At 41.4% G+C, this 14590-nt stretch overlaps 2 long non-coding RNA genes across 2 annotated transcripts in view; one reads left to right on the top strand and one right to left on the bottom strand.

Moving 5' to 3' along the window:
- The window catches only part of LOC139360076 (uncharacterized), a 40128-nt gene extending 31732 nt beyond the window's left edge, over positions 1 to 8396 (bottom strand). The window contains exons 1-2 of the long non-coding RNA XR_011617156.1: positions 7768 to 8396; positions 5717 to 5818 (exon numbers count right to left, since the gene is read on the bottom strand). This is a non-coding gene — a long non-coding RNA (uncharacterized lncRNA). The remainder of the gene's footprint in view (positions 1 to 5716; positions 5819 to 7767) is intronic.
- A 92-nt stretch (positions 8397 to 8488) lies between these two features.
- LOC105478910 (uncharacterized) lies at positions 8489 to 14303 on the top strand. The gene is made up of 2 exons (XR_985589.3): positions 8489 to 8685; positions 13887 to 14303. It is a non-coding gene; the product is annotated as an uncharacterized lncRNA (long non-coding RNA).
- The last annotated feature ends 287 nt before the right edge of the window (positions 14304 to 14590 follow it).

Below are 14590 nucleotides of genomic sequence, written 5' to 3'. Positions count from 1 at the left end.
CAAGCAGACACACATTTGGAAATAAATGCAATGATATTGGTAAGCATGCATTCTTTGGGTAGAACTGCTATGGTTGACTTAAAATGCACATTGGTAAAGCATAAAATTTGTAAGAATTTTTTTTTAAAAATCCATTTCTTATAATAAGGGAAATTGGCCATGTTTACAGATTGGGAAACCTGTAGGTGTGGCTGTTCTAAAATTTCATATAATCTCTTTCATGCATGCATCTTACTTTTTTACTTTAATTTTGACTAACCCAGGTCCATTCCAGAATTGACTGGAGATGCCGATTTAACCCAGGGTTCTAAGCTGAGTTGGAAAATATTCATCTAGTTACCCAAGAGGCAACCAATCTTCTAAAAGTAGAGACTGAACAGTCAAATAAGTCTAGTTCCTCAGGAAATAAATTTCTATGTGGCTCCACTCCTTTGAAATAGGAAGGAATCATCCTTTGTATTTTGAGATGAATATCTGCTATCTGTCTTCTCTTCTTCTCAACCAAAACCTAAAAGATTTCCCTAAGTCTGTGGTTCAGGGATGGAAGAAAAAATAATGTGCTTCAAGTAAAATAGTAATAGCTAATTTTAAAACATTTCTAGTTAGTGACTAGAATGGGTTAGCAAATTTTATTGTCATATCACAAGACAAAATTATCTCAAAGCCCACAGTCACACAGCCTCCCCACTTCCTGAAATGATAGCCCTGTGCCAAGAAAGATAAAGGTAGAAGGTCCAGGTTTTTCAGGAAAACGGCATGGCTGCATTGTGGTCAGACACAGCTTTAGAAGATTCTCTCCTTCTAACTAAGGAAGCAGACTGGAGAAGCGCCTGTTGTCCAAGCTACTTCCAACACAAATTCCTAGAAAAACATACACCTCTTTTAGAGAATTTTCTTCTAAAGGAGGCCCCATGCTTAGACAGTAATATGAAGACTTCAGTGAACAGGTTCAGAAGTTAATCACAACAAGATTAATTCATAGACTCACTGACTTTCTTTCTTGTTAGCTGAGTTGAGAAATGCCTTAGACATCTCGAAGTCTTTCATGAATGCAATGCTTTACCTCTTGATTTTTTACTCTTTCCAAGATTAAAGTTTGTGATATACTTAACTCAGGATTTAGGCAAACTGAAGGTGAGATGAAAGGCAATAACCAAATAAATTCATTTAAAATTATTATTTTTTTCATTTAAAATTAAATTGTGATATGTTGTAGGTAATTTTTAGTTTAGTTCTCACTTCTCTGTTTCCTGTTTTTTATTAAAGTTGAGTATCTTTCAGACATATGAGAAATGTAGAACATTATTTGGCATTTAGCAACTTCACACACCGGAGATAGCACCTTAAATTTATCTGATGATACATTTTGGAATTGTTTTCTAACCTCAGCATATTTGTTGGTGTCCTAATTCTGATGATACTATCCAGAAGTGACCGTGAAGAACACATTCTGTAGATTGACTAATTGGAGATAGCCTGCTCTTTGAACTTTACCCATAGTGCTGCATGGTAATTACAATTGCAATTCATAGTAACATGTTTCAGAAGAGAAGGAAGTCTCTGAACACGCATGAGTATCCCCTCACTAATCATAAGCTATCACCAAAAGCATAAAATCATGGAATTTTAAATGAATAATTGATGCTAAATGTCATCTAGTTGAGTCCCAAAGAAATCAGGGCCCAATTTTCTCAGATGAAAGAGAAAATTACAATTGTTCTCAAAAGAGCATAATAATTTTTCTTCTGAAAATATAAGCAAATTGTTTAAAAATAAATGGAGTGTTTCACACTTAGGTTTGTAAAATATAATAGCTTGAATTGGATTTTCAAATATGCTGTCACCTAGAAAACAGATATGAGGCCGTTTCGACTCCAGCAGCCCAAAAGTGGATTTTAATGCAGCATTAAAACAAGTAACCTTCCCAAAGCCAACAATGGGAACTCAAAGAATGACTTTCAGGCACTCCCAGATAGCTGGAAATGTGAGTTTGCAGCTAGAGTGGGGAGAAGTGGGAAGGAAGCAGTCAAGAGAACCGAAGAGGTAATTTTGTCAGATTCACTGCTCAGCACATTCACAGAAAGCAGCATTTGTTAGTTCCTCTCCTTTCGTGATCCAACATTATCCACTTTTCTCATGCTTACATCAGCAACTAAACACACAACCTCTTAGTGTCCTGTTTGTAATCCATTATTTAAGGAGCTCATGCATAATCCATCACTACCATTGCCTCCTTGCTCATAGTACTACTGCACATGCAAGCAGTACTAAACCAGGAACTATATAAGAAATGACGACAAGAAAAAGTTATTCATCTTAAGCAATGGAAAAGGGCTATATGCATCTATTGGTTGACCATCTGGAGGTGACCCAGGTTGCAAAAAAGTGCATTATTTGAAAGGCAATATTTGCATTGTCAAAAGTGTGCATAGGTAGACAGACATGGGTTTACTTGGACTTTTGGGAAATTAATTAACCTACACGGTGCTCAATTTCCTCACTGGTGAAATAGCTATTTTCATACTCTCCTAGTTGGGATATTGTGAGCATTCAAGAAGACATATGTAAAACTCTGGCCCAGTGTCTAATCCATCCACAGAAAGGACTCAATAGATTGTAACAGAAACAGCAAGAGTGTCCATAAGAAAAGCATTTCCTTAAAAATTCTTCTAAGCCTAGAAACAGTAGTCCAGGACTTGGCTTTAAAGCAGATAAACTAATGACTTCCCTAGAACAAGGTTTTCCTAGTAGTGGTCTGAGTCTATCAGTTTTCCATATTAAAGATTTCTTGTGGGGGAAAAATGCAGTTGAAGGCTTCCTACAGTCATGTAAGTTTTAGATATTGTAGGTTAAGAAAGACCAGTATTTCCCTACTAAATATTTCTTTGGGATATGCTAATGAGCATTGAAAATGTCCAAGAGAGTAATACAGTATGAAGCGTACCCCAAAAACCTATTCACAGCAGAATTTTTTAGGGAGTATAGTATGGGACAAGTGATTTATGGAAAAAATACTGGCAATTGCTGCCATAAAGATACAAGATCACAAAAAAATAATTTGACAATGTAAATGGGAATATTGCATGAAACTCAGAATTCTTCTTTAATAATTTTATTGACAATTAGCAACTCTGCAAATCTCTTTCTGACTTTTTATTTGTATAGTCTAAACATATACCTAAAAATTCAAACATCCGTTGTCCTGAAGGAGCCATGGGTTATGCCAGTCCTTGTCTCCGAAACTGTTGCCAGCACAGCTCGGGGGCTTGGCAGTGCCATTAGCTCAGTACTGAGCCACAAAACCAGAAATCTGATCTCCAAAGGGACCATGCTGGGTGGGCCAGAGCAAAGCAAGGTTTCAGTAGAATGAACTAAATTCCCTTCTGCTCAAGTCTGTGCAGAACTTTCTTGCCTTACAAAGTCGTATGAAAACATATCTCTTAGTTTCTGCTTCTAATTCTGTCTCCAATAAAGAAGAAAAAGAAAGTCAAGAGGACCAAATGGGGAACAAACTCTAGGCCACCCTTGATAGCAAAACTATTCCATGTCATAGTTCAGGCAAAATCCAAGACTCTCAAGTCAAGCAAACAAGTACTAAAGTGAGTCACTGGCCCACAGATTGCACTAATCACCAAATCCTGAAACCCACCTTCTCTTGCTGAATTTGAGCAGATAGTAACCAAGAATACAAATGGAGAAAGCGGGTTTGGCATGTGCAAAAGCATTAATGGGTGAAAGTAGCTCCCTAATTGTTACTTAAGGGACACTGTGGGCTTACATCTCCCCCAGAAATATCTCTACCTTAAAGCTTATGACTGGCAGTCTTTCATGCTTTTAAGTTTTTAAGGCCTGAGCACAAAACTGCAAATCTCCCTTTGAGGGATGGCACATGAACCTGTGCATCTCACACAGAACAAGTACTCACTGAGTAGCCACTATATGCTGGGCACTGTTCTAGATGCTGTTGATACAGCAATTGATTAAAAAAAAACTAAAGTCTCTTCCCCCTTAAGAATTTGTATTCTACCATATCATAGCTATCAACAATAGAATGTTTCTGATGTTCATTTTGATGTTACAGCCTACTTGGAACCAGATTAGAATTAGTTTGTCAAAGCAAGTTCAAGAGATGATGAACACTGCCCAGGTAGAGCAGGCCAAGACACGGCCATTAGACGTGGCCATTATGACTGCCAGGAAAGGATGAAGTCTAAGAGCCTGGGCACTGAATCCCTGGGAGTATGTGTGTGTGTGTACGCATACTTACACACGCCACGTTTGGCATGGATACTGGAAGTAGTCATGCAAAGAAAACTGAGACAAGTTTGCCAACCTCAAGATTTATCCTAGGCCTGCCTCAAACAAAAATGGTATACGAAAGAACAATAAACTGATACCCACAAAGTACTGTGCCAAAGCAACATTGCCATCTCTACTGTGAGTCTGATGAGTTTCATTAACTATTTACACAGGCTTTGCTAATTGCAAAGGGCACTTGGGGAATTCTAAGAGGGAGCATACTTTTAATGGGAGAATAGAAATTCTGCATCTGACAACACAGAGTTTTAAAATAAGCTGGGGGAAGCAAAATGATGCAAATGGAAATGTGACAGGCCCTAGTGTCCGCCTGGTTTAAAGAGAGCCCCTGAGGTTGTGCTTGGGCCCATGACCCTTGTCCCAGCCCAGCTGTCTGAACCAGGGGGGACACTGGATCCCATCTGGAAAAATTAGATTATCATTCTTGGTAGTTTGTAATTGGAGCTATACAACCTTAATTTAGTGTGTAATACTCTTTTATCTAGAGTATCTCACTAATTCCAAAAAAAAAAAAACTTATGAGGGATGGCTGACCCAGTTTTAAAAACCTAATATTGAAGGTCATGGAATAACGTCTTCTTCTCCCCTATCCCACAGGCGAACTGAAAAGTAACTCATAATAAAATGGAAAGCAGTATGAAATAGGTGTAACGCAACTGTTCGTGTATCTGATGGTTTTGCAAATACTGATTTTCGTATCATGGAGAGGCTCTAGACTGTTTTCCAAAGATGGCTAAAACGGTATCATCTCCCATTCCCTATGCTCTTCTAAGACCTTGCCATTCATTTTCCCATTAAGAGGTAAAGTCCAGTTCGCCTCCTGTTGAATCTGGTTGGGCTTGTGACTCGCTTGTAACCAAGAGAATGCAGCAGAATTAGTGCTGTGTGATTTCTAAAGCTAGGTCACAAAAGGCAAGTCGGCTTCTGCCTTCTAAGCTAAGGCGTTCGCCTTTGGATTCTGTGCCACCGTGGAAAGAGCCTGACCATCACTGAGGCATTCGCCTTTGGAGTTCTGTGCCCCTGTGGAAAGAGCCTGACCATCCTAAGACCACCATGTTGTGAGGAGGCCCAGGTCACATGGCGAGGTCACGTAGATGTTCCAGTGACAGCCCCAAATGAGTGTCTGCTGACAACCAGCATCAGCCACCACACACACAGATGATAACATCTCCAGGACTCTAGTTCCCAGGTGCCTGCATGTCCCCAGGCTCTCAATCCTCCAGCGGAGGCCCAGACACTGTGGAGCACGTGCAACGCATGCCATCCCTGTCATGTCCTGTCAGAGTTCCTCACCCAAGTATTCAGGAGCATATAAAATGGTTGTTCTATACCACTACATTTTGGAGTTGTTGGTTTCCCAGCAGCACAAAATGGAACAGAGGCTTAAGTTTACTCTTACCCTAGAATTCCAGGAGATCCTACTGTATTCTCTTTTACTCTTCTGTAGATTTTGAGGATTTCTAGTAGGTTGTGAGGATTTCTATCACTTGCTGTCAAACCACTGAAATTAATATAAAATTGGTATTCAAAATGGGGTTGCAGAGAACAAGTGTCAGAGTGGATCGGGACCAGCAGGAAGTTACTGTCCTGGGGTAGAGAGCCGCAATGCATGTTTAACGATAGCAGTATGTCTTGTTTCTTGGGAATCAGATGTTTTACTTCATCAGATAGCTAGACTTTAGAGGAATTCATCATTTTAAATGTCAGAATATCGGATTGAGTTATTGATTCCTTATGGCCTTCAGTAAAGGTCAGAGAAGTGGCAAGCCTCAGCCAACGCTGCTCAGCGGAAGTCAACAGAAGAGAGAATAGAGGACAGCCCACTGACCCGGAGAGCTAGAGCACAGCACAGCATCCGCTATTAGTCTGGCCAAACTATGGTGGCCACCATGGGTGTGTGTGTGTGAGAGAGAGAGAGAGAGAGAGAGAGAGAGACAGAGAGAGAGACAGAGAGAGAAAGACACGGAGAGAGAGATTATGAACTGATTGAAAAGATTACCAGCAGTTGGATTCAGGATACACAGGAGGAGCCAGAAATGTTAGCAAGCCCTTCAGCATGTACCTTCTCCACCACCAAGTAAAAGTGATGATTCCTCCCCTTGTAATACTCGGTTGTCTGTGATGCAACATTTTGGCAAGACTCCAAAGCAGATTTGCGAAGAAATGCACCCTGAAATCCGTGCCAAAACTCCAGTCTACAATATCGTGCTCATGCTCTGAGGTCATTAAGGAAAAAAATCATGAACATAGGTAGAACCCCAGAATTTCCTCTAAAAATCAGAAGACTCACAGCTATGGCTTAGCCCTGAAAGTACAGCCAGCCAGCAGATTCACCAAGATGTTTCAACACTATTCCGGACAAATACAATTCTCAAAAATGAAACCGGCACATGGCTGACCAGAGTTTTACAAGAATGGTCAGGCAAGAAAAATCCCTCAAACTAACAGCCCCCTGAAATGTTCAAGCATAAGTATAAACCATGTTGGTAATGGCTGATTGTTACTAAGACCTCCCTGTCCCACCTCCACAGAGAAAACCCCCCAGATGCTCTGGAAGAACAATGGCCAAGCAAAATTCTCCCGGAGGACAGAGTCTGTGGCAGTCCTTCTGGGTGACCAGGTAATTTACTTTGTCACCACATAGATTAATCAGCAAATTAACATTTATGAGCATTGTCAGTCATTTCATTTACTTCATCATCCCTGTAGAAGCCTCCAGTCTCAACCAACAACATGCAACATGATCTTGGCGATTTGTTCAGCCTTCCTCCTTTATTTTTTATTTTTTTTTTGAGATGGAGTTTCACTTGTTGCCCAGGCTGGAGTGCACTGGCACGATGGCTCACTACAACCTCTGCCTCCTGGGTTCGAGGCATTCTCCTGCCTCAGCCTCCCGAGTAGCTGAGACTACAGGTGCCCACCACCATGCACACCTAATTTTTCTACCTTTAGTAGAGACGGGGTTTCACCATGTTGGCCAGGCTGGTCTCGAACTCCTGACCTCGGATGATCCACCCTCCTTGACTTCCCAAAGTGCTGAGATTACAGGCATGAGACACCATGCCCGGCCTATTAATTTAATTTATTTTTTTTTTTTTTTGAGACAGAATCTCATTCTATCACCCAGGCTGGAGTGCAGTGCAGTGGTACAATCACAGCTCATAATAGCCTTAAATTCCTGAGTTGAAAGATCCTCTCACCTCAGCCTCCAGAGTAACTGGGGACTACAGGTGCATACCACCATCCTCAGCTAATTTTTTTTTCATTTTTAGTGAAGATGGGGTCTCACTATATTGCCCAGGTTGGTCTCAAACTCCTGCCCTAAAGTGATCCTCCCACCTCAGCCTTTCAAAGTGCTGGGATTACAGGTGTGAGCCATTGCACCCACCTTTTTTCTCACTTTGAAAATGTAAAAAGTTAAAACAGAAATAGGGGAAAAATGAATCTCACCCAGAGGTAACGGGCTCCAAGAACAGTGGCTCCAAAAAGTCTCTGGAGATGAGTGATGGACTTTTCCTCTGTCTCCTCGTTGTGGGGGGCGGGGGGCAGTGAGTGTGTTCGCAGTCGTGCTTGCATCCTATTACATGGGATGCCTTTTGATGTGTGGGGTGACAGGTGTGTGTCGTGGAGGGAGAGATGCTGGTAGTGTTTTGGGTACTGTTCCCTGGAGCAGAACCTGAGAAGGGGATGTTTGGGCAAGACATTTATTAACGGAGTGCACTCACGAGAAACATGTGGGGGTTGGTGGGAGCCGTATCTGGAAGGGAGGAAAGAAAAGTGAAAAAGGATGTGGTCTCCGATGCAGTCGGGCTTCAGCCTGAGCCCATGGGGCGTCTGGGGAATAAACCGTACCACAGAGTCTGCTCAGTCTTGCGGCATGAACGCAAGGTGGGTTTTTTGTTTGTTTGTTTGTTTGTTTTCTGTATTTTTTTTTCCATAAAGCAGTCAGTTATTGGCCCAGCACTACAGGAGAAGATATAAAGAGCCTAGGTCCGTTCAAGGGGAGGGACTTCCCTATCCCGGGGACACTGGCTCCACTTTTCAGCCACCTGCCCAAGATGCCTAGGCCTGCAGGAGGGACCAGAGGCAGATGATGTAGACAATGATGATGTCACAGAGACAAGTGAGAAATAATGGAAGCAGCTCCATTCCCCCGGCAGCTGTGCAGGGAGGCCTGCAGGTCCGAGCCATCAGTAGCAGCCCCTGGGATATCCAGGACATCAGCACATAGAACCAGTAAAAGGGTCCTCCCTCATAGCGACGCATGTCATAGACTCAGATTTATACAGACAAAAGCTGAGTAAACCATGAAAAGAGTCTCTGGTATTTTCAACAATATCACCACAGAGGAACCGTATTGATTTCCTTGTATTTAGAATTTTCTCTCTCATTTAAAATGTCATATCCGGTTTTTATCATCTCTTTTAAATTTGTAGAAGAGCATTTCCCAAACTCTACTAAAGTGACAGATTTCCATATCCATCTATCCCGCCAACATCCAGGTATGTGCAGGGTACTGGGAGAGGCAACAGGTCCCATATCAGGGGACTTCACAGTGTGATGGGGACATTCAACCTGCACCTGCAAGGAACAGGTGCAGGTTGAATATCCCCATCCAGCTCTTGGCTCTTCCAGTCATTTAGGCTCCTGTCTTTCCTGGAGGAAGCCTGGTAGTATCTCCTGGGGACACTGGGTCGACTTTTCAGCCACCTGCTCAAGATAGATGGGACCAGGGGCCAGATGATGTGGACAATGATGATGTCACAGAGAGAAGTAAGATATAAAGGAGACGACTTAGCGGGCAAGGTGATGTGCTGGGTTCTGAAGAAGATGAGAAATACCAGGCCAGGCTGTGCTTTGCCTCTTGGCCTCTCCATTTTCCTTCCTGACTTTTTTCAGCCACAGTGAATCTCTAAGACCTAGTTTTGGCAGAAGGAAGTACCAGAGGGAGCTGAGTTGTTGAACATTATGTGCGATCACGTAATAACTGCAATCAGAAGGGAAACACGCAGAGTTCTGGAGAAAGAGAAATTTGCGTTTGTGGACACCTGCTGGGAGCTAGGCACTTTCAAACAGTTCCTGTCACCTAACTTAAGTATCGTTACTCAAGTGTTATTTAACTTAAGTATTATGCAGAGAAGTCGAATCATCAGAAAAGTGGCGTGACTTATACAAGCAACATAACAGCTAGAATTTAAACGTAAAACTGCCCGATTCCAAATCCACACTCTTTCTACTACAAGGCCTTGCCCCCTCCTCTGGGCTACACCGACATCAGAGTTGCAGGGGAAGAGGCCATGTCTAACGAGAGCCCCCTTTACACGCCAACCTAGTCATGGTCACGGTGGTGTGATGACTGAAGACAAAAAGGCACCAGGATGACAAATTTGTCTCTGAGGACCCACAGTAATAAAATCCCAGAATAAGGGAGGCCTTTAGCGGATATATGGCCTGCTGTCCCGTTCAGTCTAGAAAACGCCTCCTCAGGGTCCTGCAGACGGTCACCTCCCTCTGTGGGAGGACGTCCAGTGGGAGGCGCCACTTCCCCAGGCCTCCCTGACCCTAATGTCAGAAGGTGGTTTCTTAGCTTGAATCAAAATCTCTCTCCCTGTGTCTTCTCATTGCTTCCTGTTCTTTTCTCTGGAGCAACACAATGTAAACAAGGTTATTTTCTTTTGTGCACATCAGAATTTCATATTCAAAGGCCATCATCAGGCCGGGCGCGGTGGCTCAAGCCTGTAATCCCAGCACTTTGGGAGGCCGAGACGGGCGGATCACAAGGTCAGGAGATCGAGACCATCCTGGCGAACACGGCGAAACCCCGTCTCTACTAAAAACAAAGGCCACCATCAGCTCTCTTGTTAGAAGGGGTCCGGGCTGAACACCCTCTTTTCTCTCAATGATCCCAGCTATGACACAGTTTTCTCACCTTCAACATTCTGGAGGCCCAAGACTATTCACATACGCCACACACATCTCTAATCGCATCCTGTGATTATGGCTTGGATAGAAGATAAACACTATTTCCATAATGATGAACGTAAGACATTTGAGATTTTTTAATTTTTAGAGTTGTTATTTTGAATTTTTTACCTTCTTAAATCTAAAAAATACTCCCTTTAGAACTCTTCATTTCTTTCCTCATTTCTCTATCCTACTCTCAAGCAGGATCCACCTGCCAAACGCATTGCTCATTAGGCTGTGATACCAAACTGCACAGGAAAAGCTCAATCTTCAGGAACCTGTAGCTGTCCTCCTAGACATCCAAATCTCCTTGCCCTAACCCTTTGATTTATGTTACTGTTTTTAAGTCCCATTTTCCAGGCATTTGCTAAGCCAGTAGAGAACTGGGCCAGTTTCCAAAGTCCTGCTAAGAAGTTAATGTTGAATAAAATTTTTTTCAATGCAGCAATTGATCCGCCATCATTGCCTGTTTGGGCTTCCCAACCACAGCTCCAGGCAATCAAGGAGAAGGTTTATGCCATTTAAACATCTCCCTTCCAGCAAAAGAATCTGGGTTGCTTTGTCAGAAAAGTAAAAAAGAGACATGTCCAAATTATAACTCATCTCTCTACCTTCAGCCCTATCAACTATTTTAAGTATCATAACAACTACTCACCAATTGCCTCAAGTCTCATTTTCTCAATGTGATTTCAGTCACTTGGTCTTCAAAGATTATTTTACAGAGCAGCAGACAGGTCCCAGACCAACTCTGTTCATTTCTCAAACTCCTGTTCCATGCCCAGAGGCATTCCCTTTCCAATGACTAGACAGGGGCTGGGGACATTCAGAGGCCTGGGTACATTATCTCAAGGCTGGACAACTATGAAGAGTCAACCCAGTCCCAGAGCTCCTTGCAGAATTGGCTGAGGCCGCTGTTGCAATCCCAATGAGGTTCAAATATTAATACCTCCTGGCCCAACCCAGTCGTCTCACCTCCAACAGGTGTTGTTCCTCAGCCTTAGTGGGAAATAGTGTTATTTCCCATTAAATCAGCTATCTGCATGTAAATGTCACAGTCTGTTTCCCGTGAAAACCAAACAACTATACACACACACACACATACACACACACACACATATATACACACACACATATATGTGATAGAAGAAGGAAAGACATCCAAAGTTGTAGGTGACATAGATTGGACACATATAGTTGCCTCTTATTGTCGGTGGGGGATTTGTTCCAAGACCCCCCTCAAATACCAAAAGCCATGAATGCTCAAGTCTCTGATACAAAGTATTGCATATAACCTATGCATATCCTCCCATGTGCTAACTCAGGGGAAGACCACGAAGAGCCTGTGTTCTCTTTAATATTCATTTTATTCTTCGTTTTAAGGCATTTGCCTCAAAACCCTGCAAGGTTTCTCATCACTGCCAAATTGGAGCCTGTGAGATTCTTCGGAAGAACCATTCATATTACAAGTTTATATTCAAGTGTCAGTCACTGAGGGATTATTGGGGGCAGTCTGACTTTTTAATGATCGCCATTCTAACTGGTGTGAGATGGTATCTCACTGTGGTTTTGATTTGCATTTCTCTGATGGCCAGTGATGATGGGCATTTTTTCATGTGTCTGTTGGCTGCATAAATGTCTTCCTTTGAGAAGTGTCTGTTCATATCCTTCACCCACTTTTTGATGGGATTGTTTGATTTTTTTCTTGTAAATTTGTTTAAGTTATTTGCAGATTCTGGATATTAGCCCTTTGTCAGATGGGTAGATTGCAAAAATTTTCTCCCATTTTGTAGGTTGCCTGTTCACTCTGATGGTAGTTTCTTTTGATGTGCAGAAGCTCTTTAGTTTAATTAGATCCTATTTGTCAGTTTTGGCTTTTGTTGCCATTGCTTTTGGTGTTTTAATCATGAAGTCCTTGCCCATGCCTATGTCCTAAATGGTATTGCCTAGGTTTTCTTTTAGTTTCTTTCAGGGTTTTTACAGTTTTAGGTCTAACATTTAAGTCTATAATCCATCTTGAATTAATCTTTGTATAAGGAGTAAGGAAGGGATCCAGTTTCAGCTTCCTACATATGGCTAGCCAGTTTTCCAGCATCATTTATTAAATAGGGAATCCGTTCCCCATTTCTTGTTTTTGTCAGGTTTGTCAAAGATCAGATGGTTGTAGATGTGTGGTATTATTTCTGAGGACTCTGTTCTGTTCCATTGCTCTATATCTCTGTTTTGGTACCTGTACCATGCTGTTTTGGTTACTGTACCCTTGTAGTATAGTTTGAAGTCAGGTAGTGTGATGCCTCCAGCTTTGTTCTTTTGACTTAGGATTGTCTTGGCAATGCAGGCTCTTTATTGGTTCCATATGAACTTTAAAGTAGTTTTTTCCAATTATGTGGAGGAAGTCATTGATAGCTTGATGGGGATGGCATTGAATCTGTAAATTACCTTGGGCAGTATGGCCATTTTCACCATATTGATTGTTCCTATCCACGAGCATGGAATGTTCTTCCATTTGTTTGTGTCCTCTTTTATTTCGTTGAGCAGTGGTTTTTAGTTCTCCTTGAAGAGGTCCTTCACATCCCTTGTAAGTTGGATTCCTAGGTATTTCATTCTCTTTGAAACAATTGTGAATGGGAGTTCATTCATGATTTGGCTCTCAGTTTGTCTGTTATTGGTGTATAGGAATGCTTGTGATTTTTGCACATTGATTTTATATCCTGAGACTTTGCTGAAGTTGCTTATCAGCTTAAGGAGATTGTGGGCTGAGATGATGGAGTTTTCTAAATATACAATCATGTCATCTGCAAACAGGGACAATTTGACTTCCTCTTTTCCTAACTGAATACCCTTTATTTCTTTCTCCTGCCTGATTGCCCTGTCCAGAACTTCCAACACTATGTTGAATAGGAGTGGTGAGAGAGGGCATCCCTGTCTTGTGCCAGTTTTCAAAGGGAATGCTTCCAGTTTTTGTCCATTCAGTATGATATTGGCTGTGGGTTTGCCATAAATAGCTCTTATTATTTTGAGATATGTCCCATCAATACCTAATTTTTTGAGAGTTTTTAGCATGAAGGGCTGTTGAATTTTGCCAAAGGCCTTTTCTGCATCTATTGAGATAATCATGTGGTTTCCGTCTTTGGTTCTGTTTATATGATGGATTACTATTATTGATTTGCATATGTTGAACCAGCCTTGCATCCCAGGGATGGCAGAGACACAACAAAAAAAAGAGAATTTTAGACCAATATCCCTGATGAACATCGATGCAAAAATCCTCAATAAAATACCAGCAAACTGAATCCAGCAGCACATCAAAAAGCTTATCCACCATGATCAAGTGGATTTAATGTCTTAATGAACTATTTAGTTTATAATTAAGAATTTCTTGGCATTGCATGTTGAATCTGTTGAGATTATTTGGAGAGTTATGAGCTTTGCAGGAGATATTCATAACTTATTATATATCTAGAATGGGTTAAAATGGATTTCTCACCTTGAGGATAAACATTTATGCCTTCATTTTCAGTAGCGTAGTAAAATAAAGACAAGGGAGAAATAAGGGGCTTGGTTTCACTCCTGCCTGCACCTCTAAATTGTTCTGCAAACTTTTCCAGGTTACTGTGCTTCCTGGCGTCAGTTCGTATCTGTGGAATGAAGAAGGTGTCCTTGATGTAATTCCAAATCTAACACTCTATAACTGTAGGATGACATCCCTAGCCCTTTTATATAATTGTTGTAACTATTAAAGAATAAAAGCATAGAACAGGAAACGCCTAAAAAGACTGCTTCTACAGATGAACTATGGAAATACCTCCTTAGTGACACTTTAAAACAATCTGTACTGTACTAAGAAAACAGCACTTTGAACTATCTGTAGACATAGCAACTAACAGGATGTCTGCCACACAGCACCAGCTGAATACGTTCTTGATAAATGAGTAAATGATTGTTACGTGAATGCATGTTTCCATTCCTGTCATTATCCTACAACAACTCCAAAGGGAATACAATAAATTCTCTCCAATGAATGAGCCCATGTCTCAGATATTTTACCTTCATCTGTTTACTAATCTACCTCACAAAAAATGATATCCTTGTGGAAAATATTTCAATAGAGAAATAATATCCAACTGTGATCTAAATGTTTTAATTAAGCCAACATGTAGTTTAAATTGTTGAGTTGCTGATTAGAGCGATCTTTTTAACTTGTTTTGGAGTGAAAGTGCTTTCAAAATGCTTCCATAAGAATTGGAGGGCTGCAAACATATGGCCTATGTGGTGAAATCCAGCTCCTGTTCTTAGACTTAGCCAAGGACAG

This window comes from Macaca nemestrina, chromosome 19 (genome assembly GCF_043159975.1).
Source record: "Macaca nemestrina isolate mMacNem1 chromosome 19, mMacNem.hap1, whole genome shotgun sequence".
Taxonomy (NCBI): Eukaryota; Metazoa; Chordata; class Mammalia; order Primates; family Cercopithecidae; genus Macaca; species Macaca nemestrina.
This window is presented reverse-complemented; position numbering and strand designations above follow the sequence as displayed.